Source organism: Lissotriton vulgaris, chromosome 2_1, assembly GCF_964263255.1.
Source record: "Lissotriton vulgaris chromosome 2_1, aLisVul1.2, whole genome shotgun sequence".
NCBI lineage: Eukaryota > Metazoa > Chordata > Amphibia > Caudata > Salamandridae > Lissotriton > Lissotriton vulgaris.
In genome coordinates this window covers 1003563431-1003591012 of record NC_141687.1, presented here as the reverse complement: position 1 = coordinate 1003591012, position 27582 = coordinate 1003563431, and the positions used below count along the sequence as shown (strand labels likewise).

Here is a 27582-nt window from a genome sequence, read left to right as displayed (position 1 = left end):
ACGCCCCCTGCCTTCGAGCGGCGTGGTCCGTGCTCGCCTGTCCTGCCCCTGTTGTTTTTTGCTGCTTAAATTGTTTTGTCCTTCTGTATTGCCTGTTACTTAGTTTTTGCTGCTTAAATTGTTTTTGTCTTTCTGTATTGCCCGTTACTTAGTTTTTGTCTTTCCTTCCTGTATTGCCCGTTTTGCTGCCCTTCGTCCTCCCTCCCCGCTTCCCGCCACCGCCGCTAACCCCGCCCCTTTTGCCTTCTGTACCCTCCCCGCTCCCGCCTCCCAGCTGCTCCGCCCCCCCGCGCACTTCGCCATATATGGCGACCGTGCGAACGCGCAGCAGTCACGCGGAGCGGGCGCGCCGATGGCGCGCCAAAGGTAAGCCCGACTACGCCCGTCCGCGCCTGGACCGCGCCCAGTGCCAGAACCCCTGTCCCTCGACAACCCCTGCCCACCCGCCTGACGTACACCGCCGTCACCCTCAGCGCACTCAACACCGGTCAACTCCCAGGATGCTACCAAGCCACCCCACGACGCACCCACGGACCCTTCAGCTGCCATGCCTGCAAGTTCACCTGCATCCGGACCCGCCTCGCACCAGCACCCGCCAAGTCGAACACCAGCATCCACCTCAAGTGCATCCTGCTCAACACCCGCTCCGTCCACAGACACGCCATCGAACTCTGGAACCTCCTCGACACCACAGCCCCGGACGTTGCCTTCCTCACAGAGACCTGGATGAACGCCTCTTCAGCGCCCGACATCGCCATCGCCATCCCAGAGGGATACAAGATCACCCGGAGGGACCGCACCGCCAACCAGATGGGAGGAGGCATCACCATCATTCACAGAAACACCATCCGTATCACGACCAGCACCGACAACACCCTCACCACCGCCGAACACCTGCATTTCCAGATCCACACCGACCCGAAGACCACCCTCAGAGGCACCCTGATCTACCGACCTCCGGGACCACGCACTCAATTCAGCGAAGACATCGCCGACTTCGTCAGCCCGCATGCCCTCGCCTCCGCTGACTACATCCTCCTGGGGGACCTCAACTTCCACCTGGAGAACAACAACGACCGCAACACCAGCACCCTGCTCGACAACCTCGCCAATCTTGGACTCAAGCAGCTGGTGTCCACCCCCACCCACCTCGCCGGACACACACTCGACGCCGTCTTCTCATCCAGCACAGACATCGCCTTCAGCCACGCCACAGAACTTCAATGGACGGACCACAGCTGTGTCCACTTCACCTTCAAAAGAACAACGACCCACCACCACCAGCAACAGGTTGCCCGCAGAAGCTGGAACAAGATCACAGCCGACCAGCTCGCCACCTCCCTGAGCCAGCACCCACCTGCCAGCTCAGAGAACCCCAGCCAGGCCGCCGACAACCTCACGAAGTGGATCAACAACTGCGCGGACGAACTCGCCCCGCTGAGGACCCCGCCCTGCAGACCCAGCAGCAAGAAAGCCCCATGGTTCACCGATGAACTCAAGAGCTCCAAGAAGAACTGCCGAGCCCTCGAGAAAGTCTGGAGAAGGGAACCAACACCGGACAACATGACCACCTTCAAGCTCGCCACCCGGAAGCACCACCAGCTGATCCGCGCCGCCAAGAAAACTGCATTCAAGGACCGGCTGGACAACAACGCACACAACTGCAAGGAACTCTTCAACATCGTGAAAGAGCTCTCCAACCCCAGCGCAGGAAACAACGACATCACCCCATCGCAAGACCTCTGCAACTCCCTCGCCTCATACTTCCACAACAAGATCGCGGACATACACAACAGCTTCAGCACCCAACCAACGCACACCACGACCGATCCACCGCCCCCCACCACCACCCTCCGCGCCTGGACTCCGATCAGCACCGAAGACACCGTCCGCATGATGAACTCCGTCCACTCCGGATCTCCGACCGACCCTTGCCCTCACCACGTCTTCAACAAGGCCGACGCTGTCATCGCACCCCACCTACGGGACATTATCAACACCTCCTTCGACACCGCCACCTTCCCTGAGAGCTGGAAGCAAGCCGAACTCAGCGCTCTACTCAAGAAACCCACAGCGGACCCCACCGAACTCAAGAATTACCGACCCATCTCGCTCCTCCCGTTTCCAGCCAAAGTCATCGAGAAGACCGTCAACAAGCAGCTGGCCGCCTTCCTTGAGACGAATGGATCCCTCGACCCCCCCACAGTCCGACTTCCGAGCCAACCACAGCACCGAGACCGCCCTCATCGCTGCCACCGACGATATCCGAGCCCTGATGGACAACGGAGACACAGCGGCCCTCATCCTCCTAGACCTCTCAGCGGCATTCAACACTGTCTGCCACCGCACCCTAGTACAGCGCCTCAGCAACGTCGGAATCCAGGTGAAGGCACTGGAATGGATCATCTCCTTCCTCGACGGAAGAACACAGAGAGTCCGCCTACCACCGTACAAGTCAGAGGCCACCGAAGTCATCTGCGGCGTCCCTCAAGGATCCTCGCTGAGCCCCACCCTCTTCAACGTCTACATGAGCCCCCTCGCGGCCATCGCACGCCAACACAACCTCAACATAATCTCCTACGCCGACGACACCCAGCTGATCCTCTCCCTGACCAACGACCCCGCCGCCGCCAGAGCCAATCTGCACGAAGGGATGAAAGATGTAGCCGAGTGGATGACGACCAGCCGCCTGAAACTGAACTCAGACAAGACGGAGGTCCTCATCCTGGGCTCTTCGCCCTCCGCCTGGGACGACTCCTGGTGGCCTCCCGCCCTGGGCACCGCACCCAAACCGACAAACCACGCACGCAACCTGGGCTTCATCCTGGACTCCTCCCTCTCCATGACCAGGCAAGTCAACGCCGTCTCCTCTGCGTGCTTCAACATCCTACGCATGCTACGGAAGATCTTCTGGTGGATCCCCACCGAGACCAGGAAGACCGTCACCCAGGCCCTCGTCACCAGTCGACTGGACTACGGCAGCGCCCTCTACGCCGGTACCACCGCCAAGCTCCAGAAGAGACTCCAGCGGATCCAGAACGCCTCAGCCAGACTCATCCTCGACATCCCACGAGCCAGCCACATCTCCGGACATCTGAGGGACCTGCACTGGCTCCTCGTCAACAAAAGAATCACTTTCCGCCTCCTCACCCACGCACACAAAGCCCTACACGACCAAGGCCCGAGCTACCTCAACAACCGAATCAACTTCTACGCTCCCAAACGCCACCTCCGATCAGCCGACCACGCCCTCACCGCCGTCGCCCGCATCCGAAGAGCGACAACAGGAGGAAGGTCCTTCTCCTACCTGGCGGCCAAGTCCTGGAACTCCCTCCCGACCGACCTGCGCCTGACCCAAGACCACCTCTCCTTCAGGAAGAAGCTGAAGACCTGGCTGTTCGAGCAGTAACGGCACCCCCCCTCCCCCCAGCGCCTTGAGACCCTACGGGTAAGTAGTGCGCTCTATAAATGTCTTTGATTGATTGATTGATTGATTGACCTCATTATTGAAGCCAGGATTAGAACAGAGCAATCCAGCCAGTAGACTCTATCTCTTTGGTGTGAGTGGATGGATGGATAAACTGCCTTAGCCAACTGGAGTTCCTGTCCTAAGCATCCATCCCAGTCTTCCAACTCACTGAAGCACTCGGATGCCAATCAATCACTCATCCAGAACTATTCCGCCTTTCCACTTTCGAATGTCACCAGCCACCACTGCATTTTGTGTTAAAAAAAAAAACAATAAAGTACCTAACCCCTTCTTTTGGGTTTTGTCTTCAGATAAAAAAAATGCTGACTGACCAGCATACTGCCAGAACATAGCAGGCAATCCTATCATTGCACATTTAGAAATATAGCAACAACTGTTGACCCACAGAGGTAGACAAAGAGGAGAGAAACATTAAGGTGTTGAGAGGGAGCAGAGTTGAGTGTGGGAATGGGAATGACCAGAAAGGAAGTGTAGAAGGAGAATGGTAGTGTTTGAGAGCATAAAAGGATTATGGGAGCTTTGTGGCAACCGTGCCCAGAAAATTACAAATTCAACACTGTAAATACATCCAAGATTACACATTTGAAGGCCTCGCTGTAAAACGGAATTTTATGAGTAAAAATCTCAAACTGCCCAACAAAATATTTTTTAAACAAATGTTTCAAAACATTAATGTAAAAATGTAAAGGACAAAAATTAAAATTAGATTCTCATTTCCAATATCTAGTCAGTAAATTCTTTGGAAAAAAAATCTTTGTTAAAGGAGAAAATTAGATCACTGAGTCCATGTTACTGTTCAACAATGACTCCCGAAGTTATACACTACATAAGTAAACTTTAAAATGTAAAACTATCGGTAACTAATTTAAAACATATTAGCATAAAGGGCTACTTATTGGAAAATGTCAACTCTAAAGCACGAATACACAAGAAAGGTTAACAAACATTGCTAATTCCAAGGTCCTGGTATGTTTCTGGTGTCTGGTTTCTGTCAGCTATTCTGCCACCAGCAGGGATCAAAGTGCGGTTGGCTTTTACCGAGGATAGAAGATACAAAATCAAAACAAACAGATATCCAGAATATGTCCTTACCTATTCGGATATGCCGAATATGTGGTTAGCATTTCCGCGACAAGTTATTACCCCACAGCACAATCACTAAATGTTCCTGGGTTAACGATCAAGACTAGATACTCGAAAACAGATCGGCTACTTTTCAACCCATAAATATTTATGTGGCGATGTGCAGCTGTGAATAAATAGTTAGTGTACATAATATGTGCCTTCCTAAATTGATGCTGCAGATATGGAGAGGTATAGGAGAAATTGATTTACCTTCAGCTAGGAACAACTACACGACAAATGTTGCTCCCTCAAATAGTCAAAACTATAGAAAATCATGAGTTTCTGTTGATCTAGAATTACAACCACTTGTAATACAACCATGATATTTAAAAACGTAGTAGCCCACAGTGACAAGAGACCTGTCCTTCAGCAATGCGCTTAACAGAGCAACAATGTCCTTAAGGAATGAACACAGCAGAAAATTTGGACTGGATAGCAGCAAATTCTTCGGAACAGGACCACAAATGTTTGCTCTTATTAAAATGTAAGTACTTCATCGACATAAATGCTGCTCTTTCATAACAGGAATTATGCTTAAGATCTGCTTCCATTTCAGATCAGTCTACAAAAGTGACACTTAGGACTGCCACCCAAAAAAGCAGGAACCAAAAAATCCTTCAGAATCCCACATTATACTCCTCAATGACCAAACCGATTGCACACTCAATAAATTGTTTCACTTTCTGGCTAAGTAAAACAAGCTGCTGAGCACATATGGCCATCCATCTTCCCCCATGTTGTTATCATAGGATTCCTCTGCTCTTCCCCCAGGACCTACTCCCTAAATGTGATCCAGTATTTCATTTGCTTGCTACTAGCACCTACTGTCCCCACTCAATCTGGAGAGGTGCATTCCACGTCTTTTCTTTCTAAACCAATCATTCTAATTATGGTTTGCTGGCAAACTGGGAATGTGCGCGCAGACCCATTCCCACCCCGTGGCCTTTAAAACGGACTTTCCTAGGCAACTGCATGGAATTGCTCACTACAAAATACGCAAGAGTTGGTTAGGATTCTTAATTTCAAATTTGTTGTGAAGAAACTGTCCATAGAAACTAGGAGATAATAAGGCACTTAAAGATAGGAAAATACCACGTATTTACACCCATGCAGCTCCGTTGTGTTCTATGTGAGAATTTATTTGAGGACAATCGCAAACTTGGTACCAACATTCAATGTCATCAAACGATTTTATTCTCTTCAGGGTGGTTAGGGCCTGGATAAATATCCTGAGATACAAAAAGCATCGCCGTTTAGGTTTGATGGAAATAGAATCTCAATTTCATGTTATGATGCCGGTATAGACAGTAGTCAACTCTGCAAAACACACTGTTTTTCATAGGTCAATAAACTGATAACGTTATATTTGTAAGTCTATTTCTAATGCTATTTGAAAACATTCTGGCACCTAACAGAGCTGACAAATTAATGTAATGAATCTTAGCAAGTGATATGTATATGACAATTCTGGCTAGCTTTATTTTTCTTTCTAACTTAGAATAAAACCATTACTGGCTCCATCACATCTTCTGTATTTTTATTTTTAAGTCCCATCGTTAATTCGGGGTGAGTTTATGTATACATTTGAGAATGCATCCATCTGTGAGGTGTGTGACTGCACTTTTACACTTGTGGTGTTCAGTCGTGTAACACAAAATAAAGCCCCAATCCGGCAAAATGTAATGAAGGGTCGGGTCTCGCATAGCCTACATATACAGATTGGCCTTGGCAGAATTAGAGCCCCAGAATGCCCCCCCCTCCTCCTCCCCCTTGCACCACAGGGACATTCCTTACGCCCCTATTGGGGTGGAATGTGGTATGAGTATTCCCCGATAGTCTTCTGATAACGTCTCCAGGAGAAGGGGTTGCCAAGGAAGTCGGAGGGTTTAGGAATGCATGTCTTGGGTGTAACTGCAGAATCTGCCTTCTCCGGACACCCACAGGAGAAAAGCTAAGCACTAAACTAATGGGCATCTATGAACCCCTTTAAAAAGAACAAGCAACCACCGAAATGAGCAAATCACAGTCCAAGTTGGGAGGAGAGCCCGGTGGGGCCATGTTTTTAAACGTGCAACATTTTCAAAGAACACTGTTGAAAGGCAGAACATCCGGTGGGTTCGAACTTCTTCAGTTCTAAATTAGCATGTAAATCCATAATAAAAGAGTCTCGCGTGTGGTTGCCTGAAATGCCAGCACCTGCTGAGGTACTTAACGCGAGGGCTGCTGTGTGTGCACAACACTGTGTGCAAGATAACCTCAGTGCCATAAACAGCACTGCCTGCAGCTCCTCAAAGGCAAGCAATCCTGCACCGGGCGAAGACGGAGAAAGACACGCGTCCGGGCAGTAACCCTCGAGCTCCCAATGCACAGGCAAGAAACACTCGGGTCAGGAGAACGGTTTCAGAAACTGTGCACACATTCTAAAACTTGTACATGATATTAAAAATCACCGGTAAAAAAAGACGGCGAAACTGTGGCACATCCCCGGTTGCCCTGGGGGGCACACACCTACGCCGTAGCTCCCACGAGCACAAGCGCATCACGCGCTGCGACTCCTGCCCTAGCTGCACATTGCCACATAACTTTACTAATACAAAAGCAGTCTTTCGAAATGAATGCATTGCTTCTTTCATTCGGTCCCTGAAATATCTGAAATCTCGACCTAAAGTCTTTGAGTCTGAAGTGAAGTTTTCTTACCTGTGCGCCTTCAGCCGCGCGCACCCTCCCGTGAGCCCTTGTGCAGGCTGGCGTTCTTACAAGCAAAAACATGAAAAGGAATGTTTACTGATTAGCTAATGGCCCGCCCTCCCGCGTGACGTCACTAAGCCTGTCTATTTATGGTGCTATAGGAGAGCCTGACTTCACAACCTGCGAAGCGGGGCTCGAGCTTGCTCTGGATCCTTTGGTGCTCGCGCTTGAACTGCAGGTCACTGGAATGAGAGGCCACCCCCACGGCTAGGGGAGGGGGGTCTTTTGTGGGAATAACATATGATCTCCCCGTAGCATCGGTAAAATTGCGAACAAAAAACCTGTATGCGAGTATGCCCCACTTCCTAAATAACGTGTGCTTCACCTCTTCAGAAACAAGTGGATAATTGCAATGCATGCGATGTTAATGGCAAAATGCTAACGGTCACATGCCAATACAACGCACAGTTATTCCCTTCTAAAAACTGAAGACTGCAAATAATCACGTCGGAAACGGGCTTTTTCAACACATGCCAATACAACGCACAGTTATTCCCTTCTAAAAACTGAAGACTGCAAATAATCACGTCACGGAAACGGGCTTTTTCCAAAATGCGAATTCTAAAAACTGAAGACTGCAAATAATCAAGTCACAGAAACAGGCTTTTTCCAAAATGCAACAGTTGTTCCCTAATCTCGTCACGGAAACTGGCTTTTTCAACAATGCAACAGTTGTTCCCTTGTAAGACTGCAAATATTCAAAGTCTATCACTAATGGCTCAGGTGTCAATATTTGTGGGTGGATGGGTGTGGTGAGTGGGTGGATGGATGCATGGATGGCGGATGGATTAATGGATAGCTGTCCGGATGGATGGATGGGTGCTTGGGTGGATTAATGGATGGCGGATGATGCGTCGGTGAATGGGTGGATGGATGCATGGATGTATTTATGGGTGCTGGGTGGACGGATGTGTGTCTGGTGGGTGGATGCATGGATGAATGGATGGCGGATGGATAAATGGATGGCTGTCTGGATGGATGGATGGATGGATTCATGTATGGATGGATGGATGCATGTATGGGTGCTGGGTGGACGGATGTGTGTGGTGGGTGGATGCATGGATGAATGGATGGCAGATGGATTCATGGATGGCTGTCTGGATGGATGGATGGATGGCTGGATGGGTGCTTGGTTGAATGAATGGATGGTGGATGATGGGTCGGTGGATGATGGGTCGGTGTATGGGTGGGTGGATGCATGGATGGGTGCTGGGTGGGCGGATGTGTGTGTGGAGAGTGGGTGGGTGGGTGGATGCATGGATGAATGGATGGCGGATGGAATAATGGATGGCTGTCTGGATGGCTGGATGGATGGATGAATGGATGGATGGATGGATGAATGGATTGATGGATGAATGAATGCTCAGCCTCGCAGATGGGGAGGGGGAGCAAGCAAATGGGGTCTGAGCGTGTGCGCATGGCCATACAACATGCTTTCGAGAGGGCCGGCCAAGCACTCATGCTCACATAAGGAGTGCAAACCACTCCTACCCCTGCTCTGCCATCAGCCCTGCCCCACAAAGGCACAGCATCGAGGAAAACTAAAATGATAATAACCTCGAGTTATCATTTTATTTTTCAATTTTTCCCTTTTTTTTACACTGCAAAAAGGAGTGGTGCGACACTCCTCCGCCTTAGCGTCGGAGCCGCCACGGTTGGTAAGAACAAAAGACAATTTACCTAACTATTCAAGCTACAGTCAAACAACATACTCGGTGCATTTTCTCTAGATATTCTAGTCTAAGTCTAGTTCCAGAAATGTGTGAAATTCTTCAACAATAAACGGCATATGGGATTCGTTGCTCCACAGCATAGCAGCCTGCATTCCATTTAACCGACACAAAACTGATGCTTCAAGTGTCTGGGAGTGCAAGGTACCAAACACACTTGTAAGGAAGGAATCTCGTGGTTCACATTTTGAACAAATTCCTTTTGGATCTTCCCACCAGCTGCACACGCCTGGAATCTACATGATAATTTCGAATATAAATACAGTTTTAAAACGGATATAGAAACAATACTACACTGTTTTCGCTTTGTGGACACATTTTAGACTGACCTTTTTTATTTCCTAACTATATGTCTCGTTGTTCCCCACTGTGATTATCACTATTCCGAATTATGCTCGTTTTCCTTTATTGGTGGGTGGCTCTTTTCTTTCTTTCCTTGCAAATATGATTGTATCTATACTTGCTAAAATTTTAAGAGTCGGATATCGCTAATCAAAAACAAATGAAATTTTACTTTTTTTTAATCTAGTATGTCTTTCTGCTCCCTTCAAACTTCACAGTTGTTTTCATGTTGCACCCCTTAAATTAATCAGAAATATCTTTAAATTAACTGTGAGCCCCATTGTGCCCACAACTCTCAAAAAACTCAAAAATAGCAGGAAAGTAAAAGTTCAGGCGCTCCTCTGCTTAGAACTCCCACTTTCTCACAAGCATGGTGTTGTGATGGGAACTTGAAATGAATCTCCAAACGCAGGACGAAGATGAAAGGTGATTTATTCAAGGAAGAAACCGGGCATCCGACTGCCTCGACGAACCAGCAACAACTGCCAAAGATCGAGCGTCGTAAGCCTTACATTCTAAAGAACACCTAAGATGCACAACTTCAGAATGAGGTGATGTAAGATTATTGGGAGAAAAAGAATCAAAGGAAATAAGGTGACACTTTAATCAGAAATAATCAACATCACAGCATATGGCTAGGCCAAAGGATATGATGGAATGGGAAACAGCAGGTGGTTTGCCAGATATTACAGACTCCGCATGCAAATGAATTCTTTGTCTCACTCCGCTATTTTAATACTGCACCCTTGGGTCGGCAAGAATGAAACCGGGGCCTTCAAGATGCCTGTAGCCTTTAAACAAAGAGATCTAGGAAGTGCCCTAACAAGCTCCAGTCAGCCTCCCTGTATGCAGTGGTGGATGGCTTGCACTGAGGGTAGGGTGACCAACTGGCATTGGTGCAAATTCAGGACGGTGAGTGTAAAAATTCAGGACAAAGGGTCAAAATTCAGGACACAAATTCAGGACAGGAGGTCAAAATTCAGGACAATAGGTACGTTTTACAGACACACCAGAGGTCGCACAATAGTATATAAGTAAGCCCAGCCATTTCCAAACATTTTTAACCATTTGCAAACCTATCCATCATGTATCCTTCCATCAATCATTTCGCTCATCCATCCCTTCATCCATCCCCCATCCATCCTTTCACTCATCCTCCATTATCCATCCATCCATCCACCCCTTCACCCTATACATCTGTACACTTATCCATCCACTCTTCATCCCATCCATCCATTCACTCATCCATTCAGCCATTTACCCTTTCACCAATCCAGCCATCCTTTCACTTACTAATCATTCCACTCATCCACTCTTTTAGTCATCCATCCTCCCTTTCTCTCTCCATCAACCCTTTCACTTAGCCTACCTTCCATCCATCCATCCACCCACCCATCCATCCATCTACTCATCCACTCATGAATCTATCCATTGCCCCTATCACTCATCCATCTATCATTTCACTCCTTCACACATCTATTCATCCTTTTGTCCATCTACCCTCCCTTTCACTCACTCATCCATCCTTACACCCACCCTTTCACTCATATGTCCATTCATTCACCTTTGCACTTATCAATCCATCAATCCATCCATCATTTCACTCATCCACCTACCCCCCATCATCCACCCACCCACCATCCACCCACCCACTCATCCATCCTTTCACCCACCCACCATCTAATCCACTGATCCATCCTTTCACCCACCCACCATCCACCCACCCACTCATCCATCCATCCATCCTTTCACCCACCCACTTATCCATCATCCATCCTTTCACCCACTCATCCATCCATCCTTTCACCCACCCACTCATCATCATCCATCCATCCTTTCACCCACCCACTTATCCATCATCCATCCTTTCACCCACTCTCCATCCATCCATCCATCCATCCTTTCACCCACCCATCATCCATCCATCCATCTGCCCTTCCCCTCATCATCCATCCATCCATCCATCCTCATCATCCATCCATCCTTCCCCTCATCATCCATCCATCCCTTTCCCTCATCATCCATCCATCCTTATCCCTCATCATCCATCCATCCTTTTCCCTCATCATCCACCCATCCTTTTCCCTCATCATCCATCCATCCAGCCATCTGTCCTTCCCCTCATCATCCATCCTTCCCCTCATCATCCATCCATCCTTTTCCCTCATCATCCATCCATCCTTTTCCCTCATCATCCATCCATCCATCCTTCTCATCATCCATCCATCCTTCCCCTCATCATCCATCCATTTTTTCACCCACCCCCTCATCATCCATCCATTCCCTCATCATCCATCCATCCATCCTTTCACCCACCCCCTCATCATCCATCCACCCTTCCCCTCATCATCCATCCTTTCACCCACCCCCTCATCATCATCCATCCATCCATCCATCCATCCTTCCCCTCATCATCCATCCATCCATCCTTCCCCTCATCATCCATCCTTTCCCATCATCCATCCATCCTTCCCCTCATCCATCCTTCCTTTCATCCATCCTTCCCCTCACCCATCCATCCATCCCATCCATTTATCCTGCCCCTCATCCATCCATCCTTCCCCTCCATCCATCCATCCATCCATCCTTCCCCTCATCCATTTATCCTTCCCCTCATCCATCCATCCTTCCCCTCCATCCATCATCCTTCCCCTCATCCATCTTTCCCCTCATCAATCATCCAGCTACCCTTCCACCCATACATCCAGCTATTTACATTTTCTCTCCATCCTTCCCCTCACTCATCAATCCATCTATCCTCTCTCATTATCCATTTATTCAATCTTTCATTCATCCATTCACCCTTTCACTAATTCATCCAGCCATTCACACATCCCTTCACTTACTTACTCGCCCACCTTTCCATATTAATTTTGAGCTGAGCCCTTTTGAGAAGAGGCCCATCAAGAACTTCACCCTCGCTGCAGGGGCCGTTCCAGGACTGGGACAGAAGCCACCCAGGGCGGAGACAGGATCCACCACAGGGGAGGACAAGAGCCATCACAGGCGGGGGTGAACTGGAGCCACAACATGGGGGGACAGGAGCCATCACTGGTGGGGGTGGACTGGAGCCACAACATGGGGGGACAGGAGCCATCACTGGTGGGGGAGGACTGGAGCCACAACATGGGGGGACAGGAGCCATCACTGGTGGGGGTGGACTGGAGCCACAACATGGGGGGACAGGAGCCATCACAGGCGTGGGGTGGACTGGAGCCACAACATGGGGGACAGGAGCCATCACAGGCGGGGGTGGACTGGAGCCACAACATGGGGGACAGGAGCCATCACAGGCGGGGGTGGACTGGAGCCACCACATGGAGGGACAGGAGCCATCACAGGCAGGGGTGGACTGGAGCCACAACATGGGGGACAGGAGCCATCACAGGCGGGGGTGGACTGGAGCCACAACATGGGGGACAGGAGCCATCACAGGCGGAGGTGGACTGGAGCCACAACATGGGGGACAGGAGCCATCACAGGCGGGGGTGGACTGGAGCCACCACATGGAGGGACAGGAGCCATCCCAGGTGTGGGGTGGACTGGAGCCACCACAGGGGGGGACAAGAGCCATCACAGGCGGGGGGTGGACTGTAGCCACAACATGGGGGTCAAGAGCCATCACAGGCGGGGGGTGGACTGGAGCCACCACATGGGGGACAGGAGCCATCACAGGCGGGGGTGGACTGGAGCCACAGCATGGGGTACAGGAGCCATCACAGGCGGGGGGTGGACTGGAGCCACAACATGGGGGACAGGAGCCATCACAGGCGGGGGGTGGACTGGAGCCACAACATGGGGGACAGGAGCCATCACAGGCGGGGGTGGACTGGAGCCACAACATGGGGGACAGGAGCCATCACAGGCGGGGGTGGACTGGAGCCACCACATGGAGGACAGGAGCCATCACAGGCGGGGGGTGGACTGGAGCCACCACATGGGGGGACAGGAGCAGGAGTCATCACAGGAGAGGGAACGTGATCCACCAGGGTGGGCACAGGGGTGGGCATGCAGTATTCTAGTATCATCTTGGGCTTCTCGCCCCCTCCTGCACAAGACAACGAGAAGACAGGCTCTCTGTCCAAAATGCCATCCCCCACTGTGATGTACAGTACTTACAGGAGATACTCTAAGAGAACTGACTGAACTGATTGTCCTCCATACTTTGTTAATCAGTGTGGGTGTGATTGTGGCATTTCTTTATTGTATTACATTATGCATGTTTGAAGAACCGAGGTTTGCTTACAAATTAGTGACAGTAATTAAGCTCGGTGAAGAGAAGCAGGTGCTGCCTCGGTGTAATCAGGGGTGTAATCTGGCCGAGTCTCGGATGTTTGGGGCCCTGGGTAGAAATGGAATGTGTGAGGCCCCTCTAAATAGCAGATACAAGACGCATTCAGGGCTGTTTGCATGTGAATAGATGCCCCCTGCTCCTGAACCTGCAGCCCCTCCCTCTCACCTTCAAGCACCTCTTAACAGCTCATCTAGGGCTGGAGGTGTGAGGGTTGCCATCCCGCTGTGCCTCTACAGTGCTGCTGGGGGTCTGAGCTTTCATGCAGCATCGGAGTCAAGGAGGGAGGTGGGGGCAAGCTGTGCCCGGTTAAAATTACGGACAAATGGCGTCCGTTAAAGAATCCTTCACGGACAACGGACAGGCAGCCAAAATTACGGACTGTCCGTGAAATTTACGGACGGTTGGTCACCCTAACTGAGGGTAGTGGTGAGGAGGGCGAGGCAGTCGCACAAAATAAGAAAACAAATTTCACTTACCTACGCAGCACAACGTTCTCCTACCTCAGGTGTCTTCCGGGAAGCTCCCGATGCAGGAAACTGCACTACCCAATCCTGGCGCTGCTCTCATAGAATGAACGCAACAACGGGATTGGATAGAGCAGGCTCTCCTAGCACTCCTAAGAGCACTGGAGGCCTGCGCTTTCTCTAACCCAGTAGTGTCAGTGGGTTTTACAGCAGGCGTTGTTTTTTTAATCTCCCCATAGTTTTATGAAAAATAGGGTGGAATCCCGACGAAGTTTACCCAACAAGGACCAAGGAAACTGCAATAAAAGTAATAATAAAGGATAGCCGTTTTTACCTTCTCACTGTATCACGGAGCAAATATTGTCCTAAAACTAAGAGGGTAGGCCCAGCCCAGTCTGCTCCGGGCGTGAATGGGCCCGGGCTTTGCCCGTGCTGACTTAATGAGCCTCCTGGCATGTGACATGCGTTAGCTGCGGCTTGAGTGCCGCAAAGATGCCTGCGACCTGGAGTCCTGCTCCCCCTGGAGGGCAAAGGCAGGTAGGATCGGCAATGATTGGCTCCCTTGCTGTGGGAGCCCCAGGCTGACTTAATGCACCTCCGGCGCTTGGGGCATGCCCTACACCCACGCATTCAGCTCGGAATCTGGGTGTTATCTTCGACTGCTCGCTCTCCTTTGACAAGCAGGTTAGCAGGACAGCCTCATCCTGCTGTGGGGTCCTACGGATCCTTAGGAAAATTGTCCACTACCTGTCAATGGAAGCTCGTAAACAGGTCACGGTAGCCCTCATAACCTCCCGCTTGGACTATTGCAATGTCCTTTACCTGGGAATGGCCAAGCAACTGGTTTAGCGGATCCAAATTGTACAGAACTCGGCCGTAAGGTTCGTAGTTGATGCGCCTAGGCGCTCATCGGGCTCAGCCATTAGAAAAAATCTTCATTGGCTCCCCGTACAAGCCAGGATTGACTTAATGGCACTGTGCCTTACCCACTGTGCCCTGCATAGGTTTGGGGCAAAAGATCTCGGCTCCCTTGTGTACCTCTATGTCCCGGGTAGAGATCTTCGATCAGCAAATAAAAACCTTCTCACTGTTCCTAGAATCTTGAAGGCTAGATGGGGTGGGAGGGCCTTTTTCGCCCTGGTCCCAAGGTTGTGGAACACCCTCCCCGTTGAACTTAGGGATCAACCCTCGCATCCCCACTTCCGGAAGGCCTTGAAGACCTAGCTCCTCAGGGAAGCCTACCATTAGCTAATCATTTTTCTTCCTCACACATCAGACTGTTTCATACCATCCCCAGAGCCTTGACGCCCTCGGGCAAAGTTGCGCTATACAAGAACTAAATCAATCAATCAATCAATCAATCTGGCACGTGAAATGCGGTGGCGGCGGCCTGAGTGCCGCAAAGGTGCCTGGGACCTGGAGTCCTGCTCCCCCCTGGAGCGGCAAGGCAGGTAGGATCGGCAATGATGGTCTTGGAATGCAAATCACTTGGAATGCTGTTGCAAAACATTCTTACCAAATCAAAAAGAAGATTGGAGTGATACTGTTTGTATTTGCAGTGATTCAGTTACGTATATGAAAATGTTGTGTGATGACCTTTCAACATCGTTCTCTGAGCTGAAGTGCTTCCCTGTAAGATATCCTTGCCACTTGCTAGAAGGTATGCTGAAAGAATCTTTACAATCTTTAGAGTTAATGAAGAATGCGATTGACTTTGTCGTCCATTCTGGTGCACTGCTTCATTATACAAAGGAACTAAAAATCAAAGATGTCATTAGTGTTGTCACTGACCTTGTCATGAGTGATGTAATATGTGAGGTCATATGCAGTGCATTGCATTGCGGGGGTGCAAGTTAGAGTTAACTCAGCTAATTATATTAGCTGAATTTCTCTGGTTTTGTATGAGTGAAATGTCAATCCAACTATAACGTCCATGTAACCTTTGTTTTGTTTTAGTGAATTTCTATTTTTCAATTCTATTTGCTAAAAATAACGTCCCTGTAACCTTTGTTTTTTGTGTGTGATTTTCTAAGGTTTTTTACCTAGTAAGTGGGGGAGAAACGGAGCAGGGCTTCCAACCAGCTCTCAAGAATTCCGCTGTGTAGGACTTACAGGAGGTACCAGGAGGGCTTCTTGGCCCCCAAGATCCCTCAGGAGTAAAGCGGACTTTATCCCCCAACCAGTAGTGTGCTAGGAAGACTGTTTCCAGAGTGGTGGAGAAAGGGGAGCATGGCCTCCGAAGACCTCTTAGCAATCCCACTGTGTGGGACTTACTGGCGGTAATAGGAGGGGTAGTTGGCTCCCAAGGACGTCCTTGGGGTGGCCAACTACCCCTCCTATTACTCCTAGTAAGTCCCACACAGCAGGATTGCTGAGTTCTGATAGCAGGCCATGCCCTCTTTCTCCACCACTCTGCAAAAGCGCCTCCTGGAGAACTCTTGTTTGGGGGATGAAGTCCCCTTTGCTGCTGAGGATCCTTAGGGACCAACTAGCCCACCTGTTACCTCCAGTAAGCCCCACACAGTGGGAGTGCTGAGAGGTGGTCACAGGCCGCTCCCCTTTCTACACCACTCTGCAAACATGCCTCGGGGAGGGTTGACCAGCCGATTGTCTTACAAGGAAACAATGTGAAAGAGATCTTTGGCTGATAATCATAATTTGGATAGCTAAAACAGCTTTTCAGCTTTACTAGTTTGCCTTCCATTATAATTCCCCAAAACACCACTGTGTGGGAATTAACACTTGATATTGATAATAAAAATACTATCGATTTTGCCTTCGTACTTTGTAATAATTCCCTGTCTTTATTTTCCTAATGCTGAATCGAAAGAGGATCTCTTTTCATTTTATACATAATTTTAACACCCATCTCACAGCCCACCCCAGACAGAATATTGAAGTTCATTATACTTTATAAAGAGGAGATGACACGCAATGGACGATGACAAAAGTGAGTCCACCTAGTTGGACAAAAGGGAGACCACAACTTGCACCTCCCACTCCACCTGCACCGTGAGGGTCCAAGCAAGAGCCACAGAACATAGGCAAGGCAGGAATCAGAAGATTCCTTTGTCCAATGCTCAAACTATGGTATTTTGCAATCTGAAATGTTTGTCCCTATGACTATGTCCACTGTTGTTTGAACTGCTTACCATGCTTGTACATACTCCTTTTATCTTTTTTACGCTATGGCAGAACTGTTTGTTGATACCACACATGGACGTAACGAACCTCAATAAAAATAAGTTTTTTAAGAAAGGCATGGGGGGGCGTGACCAAGATGGCGGCGAGGTAGGACGCTCCTCGCCGTCTATCCCACCCGCCACTGAATTTGAAGCACTTTCCTCTGCGTAGCACAGCCTCCAAAGCGCAGAAGGGAAGACAAAATCTCGGAGCACAGGATCACTGCACTGCGGAACCCAGAGACAAAAGCAAGTGGTGCCTCCCAAATGACGTAGGCCTCGGGAAGCGCACCCAACACTCTGGCCCGAGGAGACCCAAAGGGAAAGCACCGTGCTTGAGGTGAGCTGAATATTGATGGGACCCCTGGGTGGTCGTGATCGAGCATGGAGTGGCACACAAGCAAGGTAGAGGGGCGTACGCGGCGGAGGCCATGTGTGGCCCGAGACCCAGAGAGATTGCGTAAGGCGCTAAGAAGAGTGCTGAACCCTCCAGAGAGGAGCAACCAGGGGAGGCCTGAGGGCCCTGCTGCATAGATCCAGAAGGATAGATAGCGGAAGGACTGAAGGGGGCACCCGCCTGGCCATGCCATAGCCGGGCATATATGGTTCTGGGCTGCTGGAGGGGCCTAGACTCATTGAGTTGACGGGCAGAGCATGGTTGCATGGACGGCACAGTGATTTCCACAACGAGAAGGATGGGCATACCCAAATCGGTGCCAACAGAGACCATCGGAGCCCCTCAAAGCTGTAGCAGCCACACTCTCGAGCCCGGGGTCAAGACAGAGGGTGGAATAAACAATGTAGGAGAGCGACTGGCGCCCGAGGTGGTGGTGGTGGAGCGATATAGGGACTTGAGATAGAAGGCTTCGCTGACCTGTCCCTGCATCAAAAAAACACAAAGGAAGAGAGTGTGGTTAGGGAGCTGGGGCCTTCCCAGTGGTTAATCCCTATAAGCATTTGGGGCAGCAAAGACCCGGCCCGAGGGCTGAAGGAGCAAGACCCCGACTCAGCCTGTGTAGGTGAAAGAGAATAACAATGAGCACCAGTCAGGTGAAGAAAGACCGCTCCCTAAAGGACATAGTCATGTGGCCCACGGGTGGAGAAGCGCCGCACACATTTGTAACTAACACGGTGGAGGAGCTGGTGACCCAAGAATTTCTGAAGACCTTTTTTCTGTCGCTGAAGGAGGATCTCCAAACAGTCAAGAAAGACCTAACATTAGAAATTAAGTAGATTGGAAGAGACACGGATGCACTCGAAGACTAAGGGGACAACCGGGAGGAAGAGACAGAGGCCATGAGACAGGGGAATATCAGTTTTCCAGAACACCACATAGATCTACAACCACATTTAGAGGATCTTGAGAATCGTTCCCGAAGGAACAACGTCCGGATCCGAGGAGTGGCGTCGAAAGTAGAGGGAAGCGATCTCTTTGGCTACGTAAGAGACCTCTTTAACCATTTACTCGGCAATCCTAAGGACACTATTCTCAAATTGGACAGAGCACACAGTGTCAAGTACCTGATCCACAACTCTGTGCTTCCGCAGGAGCCGATGAAATTCCTCAATTCCCTAACTCCACTACTCAGCGCATATAGCATCCAAGCAGCAAAGAGGGGGAAAAGGGGAGCTGGAAGAAAAGAGAAACACGCCACAGCTTGCTTCTGCTGGACAGGACTGCTACACCTTTGTTCGGTCTTCTTGTGAAAAGAACAGTTTTAACAACAAACTCTAAATCTACATTTTCATATTAACCTGACCCAGACCTTGGTTACCTCTCCTAGTTTGGTGGCTATCTGTTCTCTTATGGCGTTGTCTGCTTTCAGCTACTTTGTGTTTCTTTTCTGTGCTGTCACTAAGATAAGATTAAACAATATGGGTTAAATGACTAATTTTGCTATAACACTGTACTCACTCTATTGCCTCAACCTTTCTCTAAATACCTTGATTTGTGTTTTCTTGTCTTTCAGCTGATGTAGACTTCTACTAAATTACAAGTTCCAGTGGAAGAGTACCGGAAAAGTTCTCTGTCAAAGTTGGTAAGTAATTTTATATATATGTATATATAACCCCACCTACTTGTAGATCTTCTATTCTTTCTTTATGGAAGTCTCTATGTATTACTTGTTGAAAGTACTGCCAATACTACAGTTCTTATAATTCTATATTTCCACGAACCAGGATACTCAGTCTTTGCAATATTCTTGAATTTCCATTTACTGTTGTATTGCTCGCTAGGGTTACATACATTTAGTCACTGTGTAATTCCCATCTATATTAAGCAGACGAATTGCTTTCTCTGTAGACATTTGCTGTCAGAGCTTGTCACTAGAAAATACGCTTACTGTTTAATGAGCGCTAAATCTTCTCGGCTCAGAAATCTTCGACAAAACCTTAACTGTTAATTGTTAGACTTACCGCAGCCGCAGGAAGAAAGTCTAACTGCAGAGAGTTAGTTGAAGTACTCACTGCGCAGGATACAAATCTCGAAAAACGGAAGCCAAAAGAAAAGCGTCCGTTCACCTCAGGGCTTCAGTTGAAGTGCGCACTTCTCAGCGTGAGCATTCCTCAGCACAGGTGAGTTTGCTGAGGAGCCTCTAAACACTAGACTGCTATTGAATGAATCGCACCGGCGGCCATCTTGGAATTCCTCCGCCAAGCGATCATTCGAAGAGAGAAAAGCAGAGATGACCATCGATTTGGCAGATACCAACCAGGTCGGCAACAATAGTTTCTTGGTATTTTAACAATAACTGGGAGATATTTGAGGCTAACAGAGGGTTGCTTAAATCCAGTCCTGACACAGAGTGGGGGCTCCCCGCTCTGAAAAAGCCCCTCCAGCGGACATTCTGGTCTGTGTGCACGATTTCCAAACCAAGGAAGAAATATTTCGCAAAGCCAGGGCAAAGCATCTCATTTCCTTCAGAGACCAAACTCCTACACTATTTCAAGACATGGCCTCGTTAACATTGCAAAAGCGAAGAGACTTTCGCCCAGTGACTGCTTACCTGCAAAATCAGAACATTGCGTATTCTTGGGGTCACCTTTTATACTTATCTTCCGATGGGAGGGCAGGCTCCGGCAGCTGAGTTCACTGTCAGAGGCCTGCCGATTGCTGGGGTTGGGATCTCCTGGAGAGCATGGAGACAGAGACCTGGGATCCCCAGTCCGTGGGGAACAGCGACCGTGTTGGTGAAGGCAGGGTCGCCTTCGGAGCCCGAACAAACCCGATCAAGCTGAAATCACGAAAGGACAGCAAGAGGCCTTGGAATTAATCCCACCCACGCTGGCGAAAGCTGAGGACAACTAAGCACATCCAGTGGGGGGCCACCTCACAGAGCTTGTCTTAGCGGGTGGACGGGGAGCGGCGAGAACTTGGCTATAATGCGGACCCCATGTGATACATCTACGCTTTATGTTCTATACTATATTGTTGATAGCAATTTTCTCAAGTACAAGGATCCATTGGCTATTCCTCTAAAGTGTTCTAAATCCTGCGCTTAGAGTATAAGCATATATTTTAAATAGTTATAAGGGTTTTCGTTCTTCTCTTTTTATTGATGTCTCATTATTCATTGTGTTAAATGCTACCTATCCTTGGCCTGTCTCGTTCTTTTGCAAAGGTTCAGTTAAAAACACCATAACACCATGACCCCTTCACTATACTTCTTATATTGGCCGGTAATATCAGCCTGGGGCACATTCATATTCCAGCTCAAGGCATTACAAGCACAATTAGCTACATTAGATTTTGACAGGGCAGAACATGCAGCCCTCCGGCTGCGCCACTCCTTCTATGTAGGGGTGGAGGGGGGACAAATGCGGTCGGCGCTTGGCAAATAAGCTCTGTGAGAGCCAGCAGCAGCAAAGCATCCAAACGATAATCAATCGAGAGGGGTACCCAGTGACAGATGATGCTATGATAGCTGCGACATTCCGAGAATTTTATGATCAGCTTTATGCGGGAAAAACGCTAGATGACAGAGAGCACTAGATAACTCTAAGATGTGCAAACACCTAAATAGATTCCAGACCAAACCGCAATCTTGGAGGAGAAAATCCACATTGAGGAAGTGATTTCTGCAACATCCCAGCTAAAGCTGGCCAAATCACCAGGCCCTGACAGCTTTACAGCTGCGTACAAAACTTTCTGTCCAGAGGTTGCTCCTCTATTGACCAGGCTTTTTTAATTCATTCTGTAAACCAGCGCAATCCCTGCCTCTATGCCAGAGGCTGTTATAACAGTCATCCCCAAACCTGGGAAAGATAAAACACACTGTAGCTCGTTTCGACCCATCTTGCTGCTCAATATAGAAGGAAAGCTATTTACAGATATACTGGCACACAGACTGAGCTGATATATGTCAGCCCTGGTCGACCCTGATCAGGCTGGCTTCATACCCCAGAGATAGACCAGTGACAATACCAGGAGGGTCTTACATATAGTAGACAAGGCTTCTAGATTCTCGGGCAACTATATGATGATGACAATAGACACTGAAAAAGCATTCAACAGGGTACACTGGCCCTACCTCGAATAAGTCCTGTCCCATTTTGGCCTCGGAGGAATGATTTCGCACTCGGATCTTAAACCAGTGGTTCCCAAACTTTTTCGACCTGCGGCTCCCTTGACCCAATGGCCATTGCCTGTGGCTCCCTACTGTTACTTTTTTGGAGGGTAGGGGGTATGTAAACCCAGCTTTGGGAGTACTTGCATTTTTCTCCCTGAAATTAATTGGGATGAAGCTGATGAAGGTATTTTAATCATATACGCAGGATGTTTCGTATTACTCAGGCGGCGCCTTTAATAAAATATTCCCATTTACACTATTTTACCCATGCCTTTTTTAGAGTACCCTGCCAAACTTTTTTATCCCACTTACAGTGCTAGATAGCACCCCTATGCATGGAGGCCACATTGCCAAAGTATTTCTGTGCTTGAAGAATATTTGCATGCACTTCCATTTCTACCCATGTTATACGTGCCAATACACCTTCAGCAGGGGACTAGCAATTTTTTAAACCACATCCAGCTTTATTTCTCCTTTTTTTTTTTAAACGTCCCTCTTTCTTGCTTCCTAATGTTGGCAATATGCCGTATAATGTGTTTCACTTCCCCGCGCTCGAGGAGAGAGCAGGCCAGTCTGGAAATGTGTGTGTACTGAAAGAAATGAGTACTGGAAGTACCGATTATTCAAGTAAAAATGTAATTACTTAATAATACTTAATGTGTTTAATAGACAGGACAACCGTACTTTCCTGGAAACTTGCATTGGTGTAAAATGCATTTGGAAAAAAACGAAACTATTAACGAGTTTAACTAAATAAATCAGGCTTCTTCTGCTTACTTTGGGAGTGTTGGAATGTGGGGATCCAGTGAAATATGGAGGTCATCTCCTTCAACATGCCATCAATTAAGCATACGTTTACAGCTTTAGGCATATCACTTACAAATCATCGACATCATGTGTTTAAGTCTAATTAGCTTAACTGAAACCAACAACCCCTTCAACATTAAATGCATTAAAGTGGTTGGTGCACAGCTCCCCTGGCTAGGTTTTAACGGCTCCCCAGGGAGCCACGGCGCACAGTTTGGGAACCACTGTCTTAAACTGTTACCGCTTTCCCACAGCAACTGCGAGAGTCAATGGTCATAGGTTAGTCCCACTTCCGATAGCCCAAGGCAGGGTTGTCCTCTGTCACCCCTGATATTTGCAGTATATATGGAGCCGCTGGGGCACAGAGTACGGGCAAATCCACAAATACTTGGAGTCTCATTTGGTGGGGATAAACATACCATAGGTTTCTATGTGGATGACGTTCCTCCTTAAATGGTGGAATGCCTCAAGAAAAAACATCCATTCCAATGGCCACATGACACAATTCCTTACCTGAGAATTCAAATAGCAGCCTCCACACACACCACTGCCACCCCAAACTACAACAATTTACTCAGACAAGTTTGTGCTGATATGCATAGATGGAAACACCACCCGATATCTTGGCTGGGTAGAGTAGCAGCTATTAAGATGATGATCTTCCCCAAAATTCCATAATTGTTCCAAACACTTCCATTACATTCGCCACCAGGCATGATTCCCAAACTACAAACATAGATCATGCAATTCATATGGCAGGGCCGCAAACCTAGGATAAAAAAGAACCTCAGCTTTCTACCACCTGGCGAGGGTGGGCAAGGAATTCCCGACCTCCAGCTCAAGCAGCGCAGTTAAGGGATTTAGTGCAATGGAATTGTACCGAATCAGAAAATCACTGGTTATTCCAGGACATGGCCCTAGCGGGCAAGTCACTGATGAAAATCCCCTTTTTAAAGAAGGCACATAGACCACGAAGCCTATATTGTTTTCGACATCATACACCCAACAACGACTACATGGGATCAGACCAATATTAAACACAATCTTACGACGTTTCCATCGCCTATGACCCCATTATTCGACAATCCAGATTTTGAGCCAGGAATGGGGGAGACAAAGTTCATGCCGTGGCACCGCTCCGAGTGCTGTGGGTCACTTTTTAAATGTTGAAAGGGTACTCTCATTTCAACAGATTAAAGCAGACTATGGCATCCCAAAAACAGAGCGTTTAAGGTACCTACAGCTTAGACATTGGGTAATGCAGCCACAAAACAGAGACGCCACATAACATCATTTCACTCTCTATGAGAGAAGGCTCCTGCACAGACCTCAGACAGGGGACTGATCTCCGACTTATATAAGTTGCTGAACACACGGAACATACACATGTACGATGCAGGGCGAGGTAGATGGGAAAAAGACATAGGGAGACCCCTAAGCAATAAAGAGTGGGAAGGTATCTGTCACAGAGCGTGACACACTGCCAGTAACATGGCTCTAACAGACACGCTCACAAAAGTACCAGCTTACTGGTAGTACACACCATAGAGAGTGCGTAAGATTAACCCATCAGTGAGCACAGATTGTTGGAGAAACTGCGGAAAGTGAGGTACACTGGGACATCTGGTGTGGGAATGTCTCCAAATTCAACACTACTGGACCCAAGTATTGGACGAAATTGACAAACACCTCGAGACCCAACTACTTAGATTTACTGCACACATTTTGTTGGGGGTAGTAGACCCAATGGCATAACCACTGAAATCTAGAAGAGGGCGTTTGATCAGCATAGCTTTGGGTACTGCCATACAAAACATCCTTACATATTGGGGAACCCATCAAATTCCCACACACACAGGCTGGTTAACCCACTTATGGCACATCCTGGGAATGAAAAATAGAACTCTTACACTTGCTGGAAAAGGCGCGGACTTTCATGAGTTATGGCTTCCCTTTCTGACCCTATTGACGCAAGTGTTCTGTGAACTTATGTGTCCCAAATATCTGCGCCTACCCAGTCTACCAGAGGCGGGAGCGCCAACATCCTTGAAATAGTAACGGTGCACAGCGACACTACAACATTTTCCACTGCTAGAACAGGGTTGAATAGAGGACGGGTGGGGAGTGGGCGGGTTGGGAGTTTTGTTTGCCCATAGGATGCCGGCTTGCATGCTTTCATTGCCGGGCTCTGCATAGTCCAGAATTGTGCCAGGTCGCTTATTGGCATTAGTTTTTGTTTTGTTTGAAAAAGAGCAATAAAAAGAATTGAACCATAAAAAAGGCAGGAATCAGAAAATGGAATCCAAGTCAAACAATCACACACAAGACAAGCAAGAGAGCAGTAGCACAATTGAGGCAAAGAAGCCCACGTCACCTTTCCTCTTACAAAACAATAATTCCCAAAATAAAACAATAGTAAGAGAGAAAAAGCAACAAAAAAATAATGCAATAACAGCAAGCAAACAGATGATAAAACAAAAAAGTACAAATTAACAAATACAACTAAAATGCATGTAATATTCTTTAAACTTCACAGGACCAGACACATTGCGAGAGCGTCTAGCAACACATGCCCAAGGAACATTTGAATCCAAGCAATCAGTGGTTCCCCTGTTCATCGAGACACCACTAAAAACTGGGACTGAATTGGACAGAGAAGAGGTTTCTGATACCACTTCTTCAGAACCATTGGAAAAATCATACAAGTCACTTGATGACGGACTTCTTTGCAACATATCCCTACTGGAAGAAGCAGGACCACTATATCCAGCAATCCACCAATAACTATTACTACCAGAATCACCCAATCTTTTCACAGACAAACTTTTGGTAGCCTGATTCGGAGAAAGATGTACCAGACTCCTACTCCACCAGCTTTTCCCCTCCAACAACACTATTTTATGAACTTTGCTCACTCTGGCAAGCAACATACATTTGGATTCTCATGTTCTAATGCTGTTGGGTTTCTTAATGAGCACCCAATATCCAATTTCCAAAACCAAAGCCTTGCAGAAGTGTTTTTTTTTTTCAAAACTGGATTTAATGACAATGTTTACTTTTAACTCTGCCTCCAATATCAAGACTAATTCATAGATTACATCTTTAAAATATTCTAACCAATCAGGGCATAAGGTACATCTAGGCATAATTTTGCACAATAAATTGAAAAGGGACTCACGAGTAGTACTGTGGGAAGTTGCCAAATAATTCCATACTTTTTTCCCACATGAGCTCCACTACAGCAACACCTGATGATAAAGCTGACTGTATGCCCTCTTTTAAAAAACCTATTCATGCGCTCAAATAAACCGTTAGACAAGGGACAATACAAGACAACCCGCAAATGCTTGAACTGAAATCCCTCAATGAACCTCTTCATATTAAGGGATTAGAAATTCGTACCATTATCTGTGATTAATTCCTTGGGTGGTCCTTCAATGTCAAAACTTCTTTGCAAAACATGATTACAGAAGGTGTCTCTGGCAAAGAGACAAAGTCAAAATACACCCACTACGAAAAGTAATCAACAAGGACTAACACATACTTTTTCCTAGCCGGCAACAAATCAAAAGGTCAAGTAAAAACAAGTGCTAATGTAACCCATGGACGTTCTGGCAAGGGAACCAAATGTAGTAGAGTCTCAAAGGTCTTCCAGTGCTAATAAGAAACCATACGTGTAGAACAGTCAGCTACTCAGTTTTTGACTTGTGAACCTAGAGACGGTCCCCATTAAAACTGTTTAAGGTTGTAAATAGTAGCAGACACACCAAGATGACCCTCATGAGTCACTTTAATCAACATGTCTCTTAATGCCATAGGTGGACCAAAAACATCATTGGGTAACATAAACCAATCCACCAATGATAATTCACCAGCAAATTGAGCACAAGATTTTAAACTTTCCTCCAGATTTCTCCCCTTTGGCCTACCACACTTCACATACCTAAACACAGTTTGAAGACTATCAGCACCTTATGCATCAAGCAAGACTTCAACCAGATAATAAAGTAAAGCTATAACACATTCAACAATATCAGTTTGAATGTCATCAACACAAACATCCATAGGTATCCTTTACAGGCAGTGTGCCCTGACATTCCTACCTCCAGGTAAATATTTGACTGTGAAATTGTATGCTTGAAGTTTAGATAGCAGGCGGACAAGTCAAGCCAAAGCCAAAGCTTTACCTGTACTATCCCCACAAAGTATATAAACCAACAGCTTATGATCAGTAAAAATACTACCCCACAAAGAATGTTTCAATTTTTCAACTGCACGCCAAAAACTCATAGTCTATTGTGCTGTAATTGGTGAGAGACTGTGTGATGTAATATTCTTTACTCAACTTGCTCTGCCGCTCCCATGCCTGCCCCGCGAGGCACATAACCGTCCTACCCGGATTGCATGCTCTGATTCCTGCCTTGCCTGTGCTCTGCACGATTGCCGCCCAGTCCCCAAGAGACGCCGGCAGAGGAAAAGGCACAGCCATGGGCACCACTTCGCTCAGCTCAACAAACTCACCTCTATTACCACTGCCAGCATATGTTATATCCTCTCCACAACCTTTTAAAGGTTTCCATTTCATGAACCAGACTTTAGCATGTCTTATTTATGTTCAACCACAGGTTATCTCCTTACTCTCTAAACCCAGGATGTACTACATAAGAGGATTACAAGTAATATGTGCACGAGGGAAAGTGATAATGCACCGTCCAGCGAGATCAGAATCTGTACAGCGCAATACATATATTAGTGCCCTAACATGGGAAGAACATAACACACGTAGAAATGAAAGGGAAGAGATTTCAGCTTTTTAGAGCTTTAGGCGT

General features: G+C 47.8%; 1 protein-coding gene across 5 annotated transcripts in view; it reads right to left on the bottom strand.

The window, feature by feature from the left end:
- Positions 1 to 27582, bottom strand: part of COBLL1 (cordon-bleu WH2 repeat protein like 1) — an 806310-nt gene that overhangs the window by 417662 nt on the left and 361066 nt on the right. For 2 of the 5 annotated variants that reach the window (XM_086956598.1, XM_086956600.1), the window contains exon 1: positions 7313 to 7384. The exons of the other annotated variants lie outside the window; for them this stretch is intronic. The gene's annotated coding sequence lies outside the window, so the exon portion shown is untranslated. Of the gene's footprint in view, positions 1 to 7312; positions 7385 to 27582 lie in introns of those variants that run through there. 5 annotated transcript variants of the gene reach the window in all.